The 20063-nt window shown below is 39.1% G+C and overlaps 1 protein-coding gene across 1 annotated transcript in view; it reads right to left on the bottom strand.

Moving 5' to 3' along the window:
• The window catches only part of RGS17 (regulator of G protein signaling 17), a 98580-nt gene extending 79550 nt beyond the window's left edge, over positions 1 to 19030 (bottom strand). The window contains exon 1 of the mRNA XM_012748144.2: positions 18867 to 19030. The gene's annotated coding sequence lies outside the window, so the exon portion shown is untranslated. The remainder of the gene's footprint in view (positions 1 to 18866) is intronic.
• Positions 19031 to 20063: the final 1033 nt, after the last annotated feature.

The following is a 20063-nucleotide window of genomic DNA, read 5'->3' as shown; positions in this document are numbered from 1 at the left end:
CAAACACAGGAGAAAGTGTAAACCAAACTACAGGCGAAGACACAGGCAGAAGGACCCAGAAAAACACAGTGCCCTCCTCTTATTAAGATAAAATAAGCCGAGCAAATTGTTTTGTTGTTAATGTTTTAAAAATGTATCATTTCTTTTCCTTGGGGTAAAGTCAGAAAACCAAATTTTAAAGACAAACCACGAAGTAATGGCTTTTAGGCACTGTAACACAAAATTCACCACTTTATCAGTATTCATTAGAAGCCACTTTTTCCCTGTAGAGGAAGAGAGGCAAATATCTTAACATTGTCAGAGTGACCTGAAAAATTCTAAACTGTAATTATCTTCCTGCTTCACATATAAAAGCTTTGAAGTGGATGCCACATTTCACTGAACTGGAGACACCACAGATTGTAAAATGCATCCTGATTTCTGAAATGTGAAAAAATGTGCATTTTGGAATTGTTGAAACATGGTATATTACCTCATTCCATATTTCAATCAATTCTGAGATAAAATATCCTACTTATTTATAGAAAAAGAGCCAAACTAAGGTTCTCAGAGTCAGATAGCTAAGAAAGGGCAGAGAGAAAATTCAAATCTATATCTGTTTGACTACTATGTTCAAACTCTGCATAATGTCATGTCTCTTCAATTCCTTGCACAGATAGCAGATAAAAGTAGTTATCAACTAACATGCTTTTTGAACTTTATAGTTGTTGACATATTTGTCAAACTCCCAGCAATTCACTAGGTACCATTAGGATTATTTTATAAATGTGTATAACTGGGCCTAGAAAAATTGAATGACTCACTCAAGGTCACATAATTAGAAAGTGGCAGAGCAAGGAGTGAAACCCAATATAAATGACTCTTAATCCAGAGCATGTTTGACTAAGGTCAGCCATTAACCAACTACCAGACCTGAAATTAGATCACAGACATAAAGATAATTCAAAGAGAAATACTTCTGTTAGATACATAAGAAGAGCTGTTGCACATGTCAGATTAAATCATTGATTTATTCAACAAATATTTATCGAATGGTTACTGTGTGCTAGGTTTGGTTTTAGTACCTGGGATATGGTAGTGAATAAAAGACCTAAAAACCACGTGAAATTTCTAAGTGGTATGGAGAGAAACAAGGTGGGTGGGGTGGGGAGAATAGGGGGAACCTGCAATTTTAAATAGTGGTTAAGGAAGGCATCCCTAAAAAGGTGATGCTTGAATAAAGAAAAATGCAATTTATTTTGCCCAGTTGGGAATGTTCTGGCCCACTGTGTGAAAAGGTAAGAGGCTGGGGTGGCCAGGGCAGAGGAAAAGCATGGGAGAGTGGAAGGTGATGAGCACAGAAAGGTACAGGGCAGGGGCACTGGGACACAGGCAGATCACACAGGGCTTTGCAGACCGGTGTAAGGACTTGTGGGATTTACTCAGAACAAAACAATGAGCTTAGGCAGAACAGCCTCATGGATTCTGGAATCTGGTCAGGTGCAATGCATCTGTCCTCGACATCCCAAATATGTCTACTTTATCACTCCAATTTAGCCTTGGGCTACCTGGCAAACAAATGTTGCTCTGTCTTTCTTGTTACCGTGTTCTAGAGTGCTGGCAGGTAAGCTTCCAGCTCTATGGACAGCTGACAAATATTTATTGGAGACCTATTACCGGTGCTCAGCATTTTAAGAAACTCCCCCACACTATACGCTAGGAAAAGACTTAGTCATTATACTCAGTGAGCTTATAAGCCAGCTGTGAAATCATAAAGGTCTGCACCAAGTGCTTGCCGGTGGGAGGAGCAAGCTCAGAATCATGATCATGGCGGGACAGCCAGGGACAGTTTCACTGAAAACAATATTAGAGGTGAGGACTGAAAGAATATATAAGGCGAGGGTTTCCAAATGGGTAAAGGTAGAGAACACATTCCATCCAGAGGTGACACACGGACAAAAACAAGGAGGCCTAAATAGCATGGCTACTTTGTAAAGATTCCTCATTCATTCCGTGTGGCTGGGGCAGAAGGAGTCTGAAAGGTGGCAGCAACCTGGGACAGACAAGCAGGAAGGAATCAGGGAAGCCACCGTGCAAAAGCATCTGGATTTCATCCTGCAGGTGGTGGGGAGACGTGGCTTGCTTGCAGAGTGTAGAGCAGCACAGGAGTCACATGCTTGATCACCCTGGCATCCGTGTGGAAGGCAAGTAGAGCCAAGCGACCATGGGGGCGAGGAGGCTGCTGCAATGGTCCAGGAGCGAGGATGATGGTGAGCAGGGAGAGCAGGAATGGGGAAACGGAGCAGAGGTGTGAAGCCCTGAAGAGACGGGCTGAGGCTCAGTTATGGACAGAGTACACAGGAGCAGGCTGTGAGTGAGAAGGGGGTCCAGGTTGACTCCTGGTGACTGCACAGATGCTACCCCTTGATAAGGGTACAGAAAGGAGAAGGGTTTACTCACAGAGAAGGGAATACAAGTGTCATTATTGTGACACAGGCAGTTTCAACGGAAGAGGAGTTCACTATGAGGTTGCCAGACAAGGATCTTATGACTTTAGCTTAGACCTCGAGGGTGTGGTCAGAGTCTAGAAAAGTGAAGGAAGCATGTACAACGTTGCAGGCTGAAAACAGTTTGAGCAAAGGCACAATGGAAGTGGCTAATTAGAAACAATTTTCTGGGGGTGAGTATATTGGACTTCACAAGTAGGAAAGAGTGGAAGGAAAGGGATGAAGAGGCTAGTCCTTGAATGATATGAGGTCTGCATTTGGAACTCTTTTTTCAGGGAGAGAGAATTCACCATTTTATAAGGAAACTGGGTTCACTGTTGATTGGCAATCCTGAGTGACTAATGGTAGCCATCACAGGCGTCCTGATTATATTAATTCAATTCTCTGTCCTGCTACAGTTCATGAGTTCCCTGCACACTTCTTAAGCTAGAGCCAGAACTCAGCTCTCCTGATGTCATCTCAGATTAAATAAACACTTTAGTAGCTCAGTATTCAAAATCACTGGTGCCATGTTTTCTCTAAATATCTAACATTTTGGCTATATTTGAAGTGTCAGAAAACAAGTTCAATACAAATTTAACAATGCTTTATTTAAATTTATTTTCATTTCACCTTGAAGCTTTTAATTGTTCTTATAAAGCCAAACTAAATTCTGTGATGAATATTTTATATTGTTTGTAAAAAATTTCAAATATAAAATCAACTTCTTAAAGTCTATATTATATTTTCTATAACATCAGGCATTATGATCCAATCCAATTTTAATTCCGTCCAAACACAGAATTTTCTTAAAAATTAATATTTAAAAGTCTCAGCTGTGAAAAAATATCGCTTGCTCTGTTTTATCTTAAATTATTGTGAGTGGTGGTAGAACACTTGCATTGTCGTCTCCAAGTCCCTCATTTCAAAACAAATAAAGTACCAACTGGAGCATTAGCTATCATTACATATTTTCTTGGAATACATTCAGATTATTTTCCTTCATTTCCCCTTGGCAGCAATCAAATCCCTAACAGCTCTTGATAATTCATCATTTCTTGCTCCAGTGGCATCTTTGAAAACAAAGCCATCCGTTATCGTGGATATGCCATTATGAATAATAAAAATCACAGGTAAAAAAAGGATCTCAGATTGCTCCAAGTGAGTTTTTTCAGGAAATATTGCTTCTCCCATGATATAATTGGAAACCCTGAGTTCACATTATGAAGCAATTTGCAAAATACCTGTTTCCTCCCCCCAAAAAGTATCACATCCTTGTTCATTATTGTAAGTTGCCTCTGCCTCATTATTCTGGCTCTGTACATTATATAGCTTCCATACACATTTTTCCCAAGAGTTCAAACAAAACAAAGTTGCATCCCTATCTTATTGCCTAAATATGAATTCCAGCAATTTATTCCTTTTGGTTTTCAACCTCTATTAAATATGATCTATATTTTCTTATGTACTTCAAAGTTCTTCTACTTCAGTTAATCATCACCCAAATTCTCTGAAATATACCTCAGAGCCTGGAACACTGGGAAACAAGTTTGGCAAGCAAATGCAAGAAACAGCTAAAAGATGAAGATGAAACAGGCAATTCATTCCTAGGAAATTCCTGGAGGGAAGTCAGATTTCTAGACTAAGAAAAATGAGCTCACTTCTCCCCCTCGTGCCCAGAACTTTAGATGCTATGAGCCATATATTTCCTTGAATGAGAGGAGGCTCTCTCCTTCCACTCCATTCCAATATTTTCTGAACTGCAATAAAGACATTAATATATTGGTTTAAGATGGAGTGATGCGAGTCATGTCAGTTTTTAAAAAAATTAAGATGTAGAAAATTTCTATCACATTCCAATCTGATACATCCACCATGCCTTTGGTATTTCCTCATTTATCCTTATTTATTTTCACTTAATGTAAGAATAAAAGTATATGTACATACATTGCATGTGTGTGTGTGTGTGTGTGTGTAACTTGATAGCCCTGCTTTACAAAGGAACACAAAAGATGCTCTATGAGCCAATAAAAAAACTCAAGGATTCAGCATACAAGCCTCATTGTTCTGTTTTGTTCCATAATAAATCTGAATCTCCCAGGACAGTGTGTGGCACATAGTAGGTGCTTAGTAAGTATTTGCTAAAAGAGAAAGTCACTGGATGTGCCACACATAAAAATTCATCCTGAATCCTCTTTAGTTACAACTTTATTTTCCAAAATCACTTACTCCTCACTCCCAGATTATTTCTATAAAAGCCATATGCAATGGAACACTAGAAACAAACACACAAAAAAACATTACAGAATATGAATTTAGTTTCTGCTTTATAGCTTGGAAGATTTGCAGCTAAACACCAATTTTTCCCATTTTTATGATCTGAACTTCAATTTCCTGTTTATCCCCTTACTTTTGAATGACAGTTCACTGTTCTGCCTTCAAATACGAGAGTGTATAAGAAAATCTATCTTATTTCATATTTGCATTCAAAGAGTACATTCCCAGTGAGTTTGTAAGGTGACTACTTTTCCTTTTAACGTTCATTTCCACTTAAAGAGTATACCTGGTTAAATATGGTAATTTACTTTTGCTCATTGTACGAAGGCAACATTCATTATATTGGACATCTTCTTGTGGAACAATTTAAACAAATTATAATTAGGAAAGTCTTTATTTACTTGTTTGTTTTAATAGCCAAACATTTGGTTAATGGACTTTGTAATATAGTTAATACTACGATCAAAACTCCTCATTCGGTACAGATTATTTTTTAAATCTGTCTTTTTCTAAGCTAAAAACACTTGTCACCATTTCAGATGCTTCACGTAAAGCCATTAGAGAAAAACAAATTAATGAATTTGTAATATTTGTCTCATAACATCTTTCTTCTGGCTATGAGTTAAAAAATTAGAGATAAGGAAATGAGGAAAAGAAGAATCCATTATTTTTGTGGACTCAGATAGTTTCAAGGTGCCTTTTGAACTTACTAAGCTCTGTGACTCTAAAACCTTTTACTCGTCTCCAACCTTGGGGAAATTCCACTATTTCAAATTCCATTAAACTGCAAACTCGCCCCCTGGAGCCTGAAGGCAAAGCTCAACATGGTGCCTAGAATAATCAAAATTTCTTCCAAACAAGAGGTCTCACCTAAAAAACAAACAAGTAAACAAATGACAAAAATCCATAAGCATTACATTTTGTTTCCTAATAGCTGTTTGTTTTTTCATAAGGCAACATTTTTAGATTTGTCAGGAATGAATAAAATTGATGTTCCAGGAAATTCCATGGACATTTCCCTAATGATAATTTTGCTTCTCATGGGCAACAAGCTAAGCTCTCTCTAACTCTAAACTCAATATTAAGAGAAAGTTTGATTTGGTTTTGCTACCCACCTCAGGCTGCTGTCATCTCTCCTTTACTTAGTCCTCTCCTTGCCATAGTTCTTTCAAACAGCTAGTCTACATTCCAAGCACTGTCTGGCTCACATCCTAGTCTGTCTCCAGTCTCTTCCTTTCCTGGTCCTAGTTTCCTTTCCAAGTCTGATAAGCTTCTCTCCACTGGCACCACTGCTTTTCTATTTGTATGTCAGCACCTGGGATTTACACTGGAGGCAATTTTGATGCATTCCTTACCACTAAAACACATACACACATGCACACACTTGCACATATTTTAGTACAATAATGGTTCTGTTGTTAGCAACCAGGAGGGGTCATAAAAGGAGATGCATGTATTGACCAATTACTCTTAGAAAGAAACCTGGAAGATAGTCTCCAAAATTTAAATGGGTACTACTAACAAAATATTCTCTAATAAGAGAAGAAAGAAAGTTTACCACATATAGGACTCTTTGAACTCTTTCCATTTAGGTACCTTCCCTTATAAACATAATCAATTAATATTTGTGAATTTATCATTCACATTAGTACCCGTGTTTCACGTGAGTGGACAAGAAAGCATACAGATAATCTGTGCTCTTCCTCCAAGCCCCATTGTTCTGGAAATTCCCAGGATACAACTGTGTCATTACCATAATCGTCATCCTTGTCTCAGCTGAAATTTTAGGAGAAATTTACTCCATTTCCAACACTACCACCTTATTTAGTTATTATATCGATACTGAGCTGAGTCCTTTCCCATACACAAAACATTCATTCTTTCAACATATTGAGCACCTACTCTGTTCCGCACTGTTTGGTGTACTAGCTTCCATTCCAGTTTGTGGGATGAGGGAGACTGATAATAAATAAAATAATTTAAAAGAGCAGTAAATGCTATGAAATAAATTAAACAGGTTATTATTACAGAGTGATAGATACGAGGAAGGATGAAGAAGGGATGAAGAAGGGACATTAGACAGAGAGTCCAACAAAGGCCTCCTTGAAGTGTTGACATCTGAACTAAAACTTAAATGATGAAAAAGACTGAAGAAGAGCTTGTTAGGTGGAGCGAGTGCAAGTGCAAAGGGCCCGAGGTTTCAGGACGCTAAGTACCCTCTCTCTCCATGCTCCTGGGACTGCCTTGTACCTCCTGTCTAGGATACCCTCTTCCCTAATGCTATCCTATGCTGATTATTCAGACTCAGGAGTATTCAAATACCCAACCAGTCTCTGCTCACAAGAAATATCACTGCCTTACTGGCTTTACAGACTTCATCTCAATATTGCTCACCTGACCTTCAGGGGCTTTAAGAAGAAACAATTCAAAGCAAGCCTACACCTTCAGCAGAACCAACGCTGACCACATTGTGTAGTATGCCACAGCCTCTCATCTAAGAATCCATGGGATACACTCTTCACAGAATTTAGTACCAGAAAATAAAAATTCTTCTGAACAACTGTTTTCTTTTATTAACCAATGAGTGATAGGTAAACTGTCCACTTACCTTTTTATTTTGGCTGCCAGGAACCTCAGAGCTAAATGGAAATACTCCTATTACAGTAACAATCTTATCCCAGTTTTGTGGTACATGTACCACCACCCCTCTCCGTTTATTTCTCTTTGTGGTTTCTTATCTTTATTTTGTTTCATTTTCATTGCCCTGTGTGAAAGTGCTTTTATTTGAGCTGCCTCAAACCTTTTGGAAATAGATGATGTATAAATCATTAATCACAAGTGCTTTCCAAACAATCACAAGTAACTTCCTCATTGCAAACTCTGACATGTCATCCAGATCCTGATTTTATTCGCCCTTTCTGCCATATGACATACCTTAGTTGATCTTCCTTTTCATACCTCTTCCAATCCTTTGTGGAAGCTTAATATACATATGAATAAAATTGGTTAAAAAAATCTCCACTTCCTTGGTTTTATGTCATATTGCTATATCTTCATTCTCTTTATAATACTTTTTTTTATTCTGTCCATGTTATGTATGGCTATATATGTATGAACATATGCATGTATGCATGTGTGTATTTTCAGTTTCCTTCTTTTTCCACATGTCCATTCATGAAGATATGCTCCAAGACTCTATTCTATGCACTCCTCTGCTCTCTGCTCTTTTTTCTTTGGCAATCTTCCACTACTGTTACTTGTAAGTAAAAGACTTTCTTTCTCTTATAGGGTTTACATTCCAAATTTCCTGGAACCACTTGAACTTCAGAGTTACAATGAGGCTTGCAGTTCCTTGGCCCTCCCAATCCCTAAATCTCTTCCATGACACCTCTGCCAAGTATTTGTTCACCATACACTCTCCAAGTGACAGCAAACTGACCCCCTTCCAAGGCAGCTCACCTAACTAGCCCACTATGACTGTTAAAAAGTTATTTCCAAAAAGATGGCAAAATCTCTCTCTATGAAGTGTGTCCACTGGTTCTGATGCCACTCCAAATAACAATAAGAGCTAAGATACACTGAGTGCCAAATGTGTGCCAGGGGCATTGCACATATTATCTTTTTACAACACTGCCATGTGTTTTCATTATTTCCATTTTATCACTGGGGCCATTTAGAAGTAGTCTCATTATTTCCCATGGCTTTTCTCCATGGTGAAGACACATATTCTCCAGGGGAACCACTGTACTTCAGGTTAAGAAAGCATAAATTCCTCCAATCATTTCTCCTATGAATTATTTTTGTTTTGTAAGTTAATTTTACCACTCCTATTCCTAACCTCTCTAAACATAGTATCTAGAATAAATCCAAAATAACATTCCATTATGATTTGAATATGCAGACTAGAACAGAACTGTCACCAACTTCATTCTAGACACTATGGTGCTTTATTGACATAGCCTAAGATATAACTTGCTGCTTCCTGCTGAATCCAACTAGTATTCCTGAGGCTCTTTAACAAACAGCATGCTTAGCATCTGCGAGAACTCTAATGGCTATGTCAAACTCCTTCCCAAGCTGAACCCAATTTATTTCCTCACTAACCCCTTCAACAGTTTGGTTTTTCCATGTCTTAATGGCATCTTTATTACTCAGATTTGACAGGCTGAAAACCTTGCTGTCAGTTTTATGGCTCCTGCTACATCTTTTAAATCTCTTTGTTCACCAAGTCCTGAAGGCTCTGACTTGAACATTTTCTGACACCGTTATCTTCCCATGGATTCGGCCTTTTGCAGTTTCCCAGTTCAGCCTCATTTTCTCTCACCTGGATGGCTGAAATCATGGTGTTCCCATTTCCCTTGCAGAGCACAGGTCTCGCCCTGCAATCTCCTGTTTATATGGTTTCAAAAGCACTCTTTGCCTGTCAAGGAAAAGCCCAACTTCTTACTTGCGTATTAACACCTGCCAGTATACATGTCTCCTTTCTGGCCTTATTCTGTGATTTCCTGTGTGTATGATATGCTTTCAAAAATTTTTTCCAGAAGTATATTTTTAATGTTCCTAATTCCACACCTACCTTTATTTACATTGTCTTTGAGCCTGGACAGGCCTTTCTTTGCCTGTCAAAATTCTATTTTTCAATAACCTGAGAAAATATCATAATCTCTGTGAAATTTTGCCAGATCCTGGTCTGACCCTCTAAAATTAGTATCAAGTTCCTGAGTTCTCATGGCATTTTATTTCTCTCTGGAATGTAAAAATAATGATAGAAATTTACGTAGAGATCACTCTTTAACTAGTCTTTAGGCTCCTTCAGACTTGGCAATGTCTTATTTAATTTTACTATTCCCAGTTACAGAGTAGGGATTCAACTGTATAGTGCATTAATTAAGAATAAAGAGGAAGGAGACAGCAGAGGTAAAACTGATGAGTGGCTGAACCTGAAGAAAGCTTGGAATTGCAACACAAACACTTGAAATTCAGACCCAAGCAGGCCATATTTTCCAATGTACCAAAAGGCTTCTCTTTCTTTCCTTTATTTCTACCTATCTCCAAATTAGAGAGATTTAGATTGTACTCTCTGAGCTCTACTCTCAGGCACATGAACTCCTTTTTCCCTGAAATGTAACCAGACCAGAACTCTCTTGGGGCTAGTGGTCAGAAGCCAGCACACTAAGTGTCAAAGTTGATTTTGGTTGCAATCAGCAGCCTCACTGAGTAACTACTTTTAGTGATCCTACTAAACCATAAATCCACATTCTCTTAAAAATAATCTCAGTGGCAATGAGCAAACAAGCTTCTCCAAGCACAATGTCTTAATAAATATTTTAGACATTAAGTCATTGCAGTGCCCTGTTGCTCAATAAAACAAAGCTTAGCATGCACATTTATTCATTGCCGGTATTTTAAAGCAATGCATAAAGGTCTCTACATCACAAAAATAGAATTGATTTTCTATCAGATGGACTTAAAATAGTTGCATTTACAAAGAAAAACTTGGAATAGATTTTTTTATCAATATGATTGAATTCTGGTATCACCTATAAGAATTTTTAACTATTTAATATAATTTATGTCAGGTCAAGAAAAGGGCTTCACATTTTTTTCCTTCCCAGAATTAATATTTATTTAATGGAATTCGACCTCATGAAACTCCACTTGCATTACTCAGATGTTCACTCAATGAAATTACTGAATGGGAAAAAAATTACCTTCTTAAGAGTCGGTCACATGGATTCACGAACCTGGAAGTGGTTACATAATACAGCAGAGTTATATAATAATGTATTGAATGATATTATACTTTAAGATAATGAGTTTTAAAGTAGTAGTCTTGTTTTCTAAGCCCAGCCTTCCTGCCTTTTACTTGACTTTTTTCTCTTCTCAGTGGTAACTCCCCCCGTATTCTAAAGTAGGTATCTTTTCCTCCTGAACACTTGGCCATAATTATACAGGCATCATGTCAATTGTTACCTGCTTTCAGCCCATGAATAAAATAGGAAACACATGAATATATGTGCATATATTGACATAACAAAATCATCTTTTCAGAATACTAAACTTTGGCGACTATTCCAGTATATAAAGTATTTTCGTATCTCCTGGTTTTTAGTATTAAAATGATATATTAATATATCTTTTAACTAAATCCATCATTCATATAAATATAGGTAGGTCATTAGATATTGAATTTAACTAAAGGTAATTTAGTCTAAAATGTCTCTTTAAAGTGAAAATTGAGATTACTGGACATGAGCAGATGAAGAAAATAATGAGCTTTGATAGTTGGCTCAAAATAGATAATATCCTTTACTCATAAGCTAGCACAGATATGAGAATCAGGACAATTTATCCCTGAATACCAGAAGAAAATAAAACAGTAGGTATTTTTCCCCCCTGACAGATTTAACATTTGAGTTCTTGATATATTTAACATTTCAGAAACAAAATTATGTAAATATCCTAAAATTATGTAAAATAACAGTAAATAACTATTTTCTATGAAGTATTAGATGTACAAAAGAATGAATATTCCTTCTGCCTCAATTTACCATTATATTTAGAAATACTACTACTGCTAAAAGAATAAAAAGAGAAAGAAAGAAAAATCAAATGTCAAGCTTCACCTAAATAGTAGGTAGAGAATATCTTAATATTCCAATTCACAATGGAACATTTAATACTCCAATTTACGTTACAGTATTAAATACTCAAATTCACAATACAGCAGTTAGTCATAAGAGTTTGTAAATTATACATGTCATTGTATTGCTTTATAGCATGTCTAGGCCTTAGTGCCCTCATAAAAGATATTAGTTTTTTCTTTGCTTTTATCTAGTGAATCTTGATCATACTAAACTCATAGGTCACAGGTAAAATGCTGTATGGTAGTGCTGAGTAGAAATAAATTGAGAAAAAAATAGGTTCAAACCTTAAATTAGCACACATGGTTACTTATTAATAGTCCAGTCAATGGTTTAATGACAAACATGTTAAATTTAGTGGCTGACATGAAGGTTCAGCTTATCTCCAAGTCAATTCATTCATAATGCCAATGTCTTTCATATTTCCATAGTTAGGCAAATTACTGCTAGAAAGGATTTGAAGTCTCTACCTTGATTTTATAAATGATATCAAATCTTCCTAAATCAGGGTAAAACTATTAGACTTAGAAATTACTCTAGTGATTTAAACAAATTGATGTTGAAAATGGTTTTCTTTTTCAAAACCACATGCATTTTCTTAATCTGGTCAATGTACTATATATTATAATAAGATTGTTATCAAAGATGAAACTATAACAGGATCAGGATAAAAATTTAAAATATTGCTATTACATGGGAAATGTGGACTTTAAGAAATGGTAGGGCTATCACTTTCCTTCTCCTTTTCTTCATCCACGACATCAACATTTTAAAATACTTTATATTACAATCATCACTCAGGGTAGTCTTTAAGTGAGGGGCGAGGGAAGGCATAAAGTAGTACAGATGTATGTAGACTTTTTTTTTTTTTTTTTTTTACTTTGTTGAGAGGAATTGGGAGCTGAAGTTCAAAGAGGGTTAAGCCTCTAGGCTTTTATTGTTTTGATGTTATGATTGAGGTTGTTAAATTATCCACCAGCAGAGCTACTTTCTGCTTTCCTTCTCCTTATCTCTGAGTCTCTGCTTAGCACCTTGTATGAACTAGGAGCTCCTAAATTTTGAGATCAATTAGTCTAAATTGTTAAACCCTAAGGAAATCCCTGTTCATTAGTCCTATGGTATCTTTAGATATGACTTGTAAGCTCAGAATGACCAGCACTCAATAGATAAAAGCAAAATAATAAGTTGAAGAAGCTTATATGTGAACTCCTTATGGAAAAGGGGCCATGTTAAATTAATCTTTACATCCAAAAATCATATCACAGATGCTAGTGCATAGTAGGTGCTCAAAAATGTTTCTAAATGAATGAATGTTGATTTAACAGTTTGGTTAAACAAGCTAGTCAGGAAAGGATAACACAGGAAACACATGGAGAACAATTTCAACACTAATAAGGACCCATTAGTTAAGACAAATACTGGCAAGAAATTAAAATCCCTTCAAGCACTTACTGTCTACATGATGTTTCTTGTATTTATTTTAATTATTTAACTCTAGTACAGTATCTAACACTTGCATAGTGATTGCCAATATCGGAAGCATGTTATAGACATAATTTCATTTAATCCTTCAACATTTTCAAATTGCCTTCAATTTTATAGATTATGATGCTGAAGAACAAAGAGGTGAAGGCTAAATTAATGGTTATTTGAATCTAAAATTCGGGCTCTCTCTACCAAATTACGTTGTTTGCCTTGAAAGTGTCTTTCTTTCAAAGGCAATTTTCCATATTTTTTTACATTGTCTAAATCAAATCTTATAAACTGCTGCTTTACATATAGTAGACTTTCAAATATTTGTTAATTTTGATTAAATGAATCCTGAAAAAGTAGAATTGGGGGAACAGGAGACAGGGACATGGGGTGGTCTACCTAGAGACAAAATTCACTCAAAATCTCTACATTAGATAACATTATTTCAAGTACACCAAAAAAACAAGCCCCTACTTTTCATTGAGACTGGAAATAAATAAAGTGTCGTCAATTTTCAAAAAAGAGTTTTCACCGTATTTAACTCACTATGCCATCGGGAAGATTCGAGATAATTGAAGAAATGAAATAAACACTTACCTGCTCATTTCATTATGGCATAATTTCCCCTGGGTTGTATCTGTTTTATTGTAATGCCACGGCTCTTGAATTACAACCTGTGTATTTCAATAGTCAATCAGCAGTACTGTACTGTGAAAAGCCTGTTACCCAAGATAAGGAAGTAAATATTTGCTTTGTGAACCACACTCATTGTCTATAATAAAGTTATATTTACTGATACAGGGATTTAAAAAAAAATCTCACATAACCAAGTTTAATAAATTCAGGGAGATTTTAGATGTTTATTACTCATGCTAGAATTCTAAGTATGAAATACTTACATAATTTCATGAAAAAGCCCACACATCTAGTAAATAGAATAAAAATTCAAACCCTTCCTATTTGAAATGGGATTTTATTTTTTTATCACAGCTCATTGCTTCCCCTATAGGGACCTCCTACCATCATAAATCCTAGGTTCCTTAACTCCGAATTACTGAGGTTTTACTCTATTTGATAAACTAGGACCACTGATGATTATAAAATGATACACTCTGTCAGTAGCTCAATATCTAAAGACTTTATAGATTTTCCAAGCTCAATAATTAAACTTTTGATTTCAAATTTGTCAAAAGTCATAGAATTTAAAAACTCAAAATCAGGAGTTTACAAGGCCACTGAATCATGTGAAACACTACAGATACAGAATTCATTAAGGGAACGGTTTAAATCCTTACCATTTAAATAATTAAATTAACCCTAGAGCTTAAAATTTGAGATATGATTCTATCCTGATATGGTTTTATACTTAAGCTTAATTTATTTAATTCTGATGAGAAATCACAATTAACGTCACTTAGGACCTCCATCTATTCCCATCTTCCTTTTCAGCTCCATTTATCTCAAGAGAGCTGAAAAGTCCTCCTATAACACTGGTGACTGGCAGAAACAATCCATGAAAAACAAGGAACTCTTCATGCACAAGATTCTCATAGTCAGGTGTTTGTGTGCAAAGTATTTAGTGATTCTGAACCTCTCAAAGGAAATGTGCAAGTTGGAAAGCCCAGGCATGGTGGTAGTATGTGATGAACATCTTGGCAGCCCTGATATCATGACAAATACAGCATTTCTGATTTAGCCATAATGATCTTTGTAGTCTTTGCCACTAAGAATTTCCTTCCTTTTGATTTTCACTTTAAAATATTTATTATTAGCACTCAGACAAATATGAAAACTTACCAGAATCCCAATGAAAACACGGAAAAAAGACATGAACAAGTCATCCTCAAAGACAAAAAATTTGCTCAATGTGTGTCACAAAGTAATTATTATTAGTAACCAAAGAAATAAAAGTTTGAAAAATATTATTTTCACCTATCAAGTTAGCAAATTTTGTTTTAAAAGATGGCATTATGTCAGTCAGTGAAAACTAGATGTTCTAAGCATCAAGCCTAAAGGGAAAACTGCAATAGAGATAGGAATACAAAATCCAGACATAAGGATAAAAATCCCAAAATGAAAGAATGGTTAAGTAAATTAAGACATCCATAAGATAAATTATTTTGCAGTCACTATATTATATTAAAAATGTCAATTTTAGTTTCTTGAGAAACAGCAATAAAGTAATGTTAACTTAAAAAAGCAAGTATAAAGTTCTATGACATGCTTCAAATTCTGTAAACAATGGTATATTTATGTAAAGGAAATGAACTGGTAATAAACTACTCTATTTTCAATGGCAGTTCTTTAGGCATTGAAATAATTATAAGTACTCAGTACATGCTAAGCACTATGTTTAGCACTTTATATACACTGTATTATATTTATGCTTGCCATCATCCTTTATTCCTGTTGTGTATCTGGGGAAACTGAGGCCCAAGACACATAAGTTATTCACAAAGAACAACAGAATTATTAAATGGAGGAGCCAGGATACAAGCTAAGGTCAGCTTGAACCAAAATTTGTGTTCATACATCCATGACTGCCCACAGGTAATTTTCATTTTCTGTTTCACACATTCTTCTGTGTTCTAGGAGATCTAAAATAAGCAAATACTGCATTTATAATTTGGAAACAAATCAATAATATAAATGTTATATTAAAAACATACATATTCACCAAGTGACAATTCTAAAAAGATGTAGGCTTCTCCAAAGATGTAGGACTATGAACATGATTTTTAGGATCTTAAACTAGTATACTTAGTAAAGAGCATGAATGCTCTTTTAAAAAAATGCAATTCTGATCTTGGAATATTTTTGCAAGCCATGTCAATTCTGCAAAATTTATTCATTTAAGAGATATTTATCTTACACACATGGAACTAAAATAAAAGAAAAAAAAAAAAGAAAAAAAAAAAAAAAAGAGATATTTATCTAACACCTGCCTTTTGCCAGCTATTGTGCTAGGTGCTGACACAATAGTAGGAATTATAGTCTAAATAAATTTCTTTGGCAGTTAGGAAAGTATCTTTCAGGAATAAAGAGAGACAAGGAAAGAAAAGGAAAGTGAGAATATCCATCAATTTAATATCAAAAGTCCTGGCTACACAAAGCAAAGGACTGTTTTATTTTTCAAAAATTTCCACAAAAAATGGAATTTTCTGCAGATCTATGACATCCCCTTGGAAATGGCATACAATTTTTAGCCTCTATGATACACTTATACTCTAACTATAGTGATCAAGGGAAATAAAATACTTTACACATCACATAGCACTATTCTCAACCACTGGATAAACAATGGTCCTTGAATTTGCCCTTCTGCGTAGTGCAATATCTTCATTGTTAAGTAAGCAGAGGCAACCGACTATCAGAAACAGAATTCTCAGCAGAGATGTGGTTGAATGGATTCCCATCCTTCTTCCATACCCCATTGCTCATGCTCACCTTCCACTTTTCCAGGAAAGCCCATTTATTTCAGCAAATGCACTTATAATGCAACGGCCATTATCTTTGAAGCTTTAGATTAACAGGTAAATTCTTTCCTACACTTTAGTCTGTGAATCAACCAGAATGTTTCTTTTTTATCAATTTAGATTTAGATTATTAACCTTTATGAGGTCAAATAGGTAAGCTCCTGGCCCTACTGGTAGGAAATGTTAACTAAGGCTTATGATGATGATGTAAAAACATAAGAAGTCCATAGGAATGATAATGGACTTAGATCTTCAACATTATGAGTTCAACTAAGCTAGGACCTCAAGGAAAATCCCTATGGCCAAAGAAATACCTATTTGAGAAGAAAATGCTGTTTGCCTTAGAATTGAACATGACAGCAAATTAACTCTCCTTGTTAATTCCCGTCCATGAGGACTAAACACCAAGGAGTAATTGAGGAATCAGAGTAAAAAGGGTTGAAATCATGGGCATAACGGGCACTTTATGTTGTTTGTTCTGTAAATGAGAGGTTTCCTTAATCTTTCAGAGTACAATGCCAGGAAGAAGGATGAGTGCCCATGGCTCTGAGATCAGGTGTCATTGTCATGGAAATTCATTTTATTTAATAAATAATATCACTCCATCTTTTTATAATAATACACACGTGTTTTCTCATCTTCAAAACTGTAAATAAACTACTATCCCATGGTGGCCCTAAATAAAAGTTTTATGATCATAAAAATAGTGAATAAATCTACTCTCCCATAGTGTACTAATTACTGTCATAGCTTATGTTTACAGAAAAAAATAGCTAAATAAGAGTAACTTAACTGGAGGAGGTCAAACTTCGCATACATTTGAATTAGTACAAACCACCCTTTCATTAGAGACAAGTGCTATAATGTATATTTCGTGGGTAACTGTTACTATTACTACAAAAGACTTTAGAAACAAATACAATGTACTTAAAGTGTTTCATGCTTCTCAAAAATTATTTAATACATACAGTGTCTAGCAGCTATGAATCCAGGAGAAAAACAATATTTTCCACTACACAAGTAAAAATCATTTCTCTTTTCTTCATTTCAATGATTTTCAGAAGGGTTCATCACCCGGAAAACTGGTACGTGTGAACGCCGGAAATGCAGATGGCACACAGTCTCAGAAATGCTTATTCTCGATGGGAACCAAACTAAGATTTCTCTTTATTACGTGTGACAACTGTCCCATGATGGGAAGAACCTCGCTGTAAAACAATTTTTAAAAAGAAAGAAACAACTCTAAAAGCTTGTAAAGTTCTCCAAACCTTCTAGTGACTCTTTTGAAGAAAGAAGCATTGGTGGAAAGGTCAGGGGGGCCGGGACAACTATGCCAGGAGCCGGGCCCGCGTTCCTGAGACCGGGCTGCTCCCAGGTGAGCCGGCGTCCCGGCTCCGCGCGCGGGCGAGGACGCAGGGCGGGTCCCGCAGGCGGGCGGGCATCGTTTCGGCCGGGCGACTCCAGCTCGGTCCCCGGGAGCCCAGGGACTCCCGAGGCTGGAGCAGCCTGCCCGGGACGCGCTGCCAGCAGCCTCCCGAGGCGAGGGGCATCTCCTCTCCCGCGGCCAGCGCTGCCCCTCCGCCGCCCTGAGTCCTCCGGCGTTTTTCACCGAGGCAGGGAGGTCGGGAGAAGAGGAGCCAGCCGCCGAGGGTCTGCACCCAGCCTCTGCCGCAGCTCGTGGAGAGGGAGAGGAGGAGGGAGGCTGGCGAGGAGGCAGCTAGTAAACTGTGATTCTATCGATAATGAAAGGAATCATCATCACCACAGCCAGGAGGCTCAGATACACCCACCCGGGCAGCGGCTACGGGTGTAGTGGGCGTTCCTCGTCCTCGCCCCTCGGGGGCTGTGGAATCCACCCCGTGCCGCGCACGCCAGGACTCCCTTTCCTGTGACTAAGGGGAGGGGAAAGAACAAAAGAGCCCCCCATACACTCACACACGCACACCCCAGATACGTCCCCGCTGCTCAAGGGGTTCGTCCTTGCAATCCCTTTTGCTTACACCTTTCGCACCTGAACGGTGCATCTTCCCAAAGGTAAAGAAAGACAAGGGAGGAAAAATAGCCCCCGAGGCGATCGGCCGCTCAGACACTGTTGATCGCACGTTCGGCTCTCACCCACCCAACCACAGAAACCCGCAGGACCTCGCGCCCCCGCGGGCTCTCCCGCCACCCCCGGCCCTCTAGGCCGGTTCCCCGAAGGCGCCCGGCTCTCCGCGGGAACTCTGGGGACCCGACCGCGGGGTCCCGGGGCGGGCAGGACCCGCGCCCGGCCCCTCGGCAGCAGCGGGAGGGCGGCGAGCGGACCGGGTCCAGCGGCGACACGAGATGCAACTTCCCAGCCCGCAGCGCCCGGGCAGCGCCGAGACCCCGCGCCGCTCGGCCGCCCCCGCCGGGGCACCCGCAGTCGCACTCTCCGCCCCCTCGTTCCTTCACCTCCCCCCTACACCTTGAAAAAACCCATCCATTGGTGCAAAGCAGACATTTTGATGTCATTTACTTAGCCCCGCTCGGCTTCAGAGGCAGCCTCTTACCTAGTCGCCTGGAGGTGTGGGCAGCGCACCGAAGGGTCCGGGGGCGCGGGGCTGGGCTGCTCGGTCCTCTAGCGGAGCCGGTGTGCTGCCATCCGCCCAACTTCAGCACCCAGCGGGCGAGGAGAGAGCGAGGGAGAGGCGAGGATGCAGGGAAGGGGGTGGGGAGGAGGGAGGGGTGGGCGGGGAGGGAGCGGGGAGCCGCTCCGCAGCGCGCATGCGCCCCGCGGGCGGGCGCAGCCCCTCGCCCCGCGCGGCCGGAGGTGCCGCTTCTTCCCCGGCGCGCGGCCCCGAGAGTCGCGGCCCCGCCCCCCGCCCGCCCTCCTGCGAGCGGCCCCCGGCCGAGCCCCGCGAGCCCGCCTAGGGCCCGCGCCCAGGGGGCGGAGGGGCTCAGTCCCGGCTCCCAGGTTAGCCTACGCCCGCCCGAGCTTCGCGGGAGCCCCGGAGACCGCCGAGCTTTCCTTGACCCGAGCCGCTCTCCGCCCAGCCTCCCTCGACTACATGCTCACCTGCAGCCCACCTTACGTGGTCCCGGGCCTGGCAGGCTTGCGACCAGAGGCGTGTCCGTGGGGCACCACCCAGCGCTGGGAAGCATTCCCTGCCCGCCGGTCCCAGAAAGTGTGAAGTTAAGCAAGTTTTGCTTACCAAAGGACTTCACGAAGAGTCCCCTACTTTATTGACTTCCTCACCCAGAAACAGGAACCTTCTCAGTAAGAATTGTTGCAGGTGCAATCTCTGGCCTGGAGCGGAGTTTTCAGGAGAGAAGCCGATGACAAGGCAAGAGTAGTGAATTATTAACAGAGGTGCTGATGCTTGGGGCCTAGAGCATCCTTAGGGGACAGCTTGGTGGCTATCAGGTCTGATAATTGTTCTATGCCCAAGCGCAGCCCAGCTTGGTAGGGAAGGAACTCCTGCTACTTAATGCATCTTGAGCGCTAGATTGCATCTCCCATGATTAGATTGAGGTGTTTGTGAGGGTGAGAAGCGGTGTCCTGCTCTTCAGATACCCCATCTGTGGGAAAAGGAATGAGTTCCTGCAGGAGTGATTAGGCTTTTTTCTTATACCTGATTAACACCGATTACTTGTACATGTATGCGATTTCCCATTGTATGTGTGCTGACGTATGGGGACACACTGTTGCTATTTCAGCCTACTGAAAATTTCGCCCTTGAGCCCCCACCCTTCACACAGGCACCTAT

Source organism: Microcebus murinus, chromosome 5 (genome assembly GCF_040939455.1).
Source record: "Microcebus murinus isolate Inina chromosome 5, M.murinus_Inina_mat1.0, whole genome shotgun sequence".
Taxonomy (NCBI): domain Eukaryota; kingdom Metazoa; phylum Chordata; class Mammalia; order Primates; family Cheirogaleidae; genus Microcebus; species Microcebus murinus.
The sequence above is the reverse complement of the archived record's forward strand: the minus strand, read 5'-3'. Positions and strand labels throughout refer to the sequence as shown.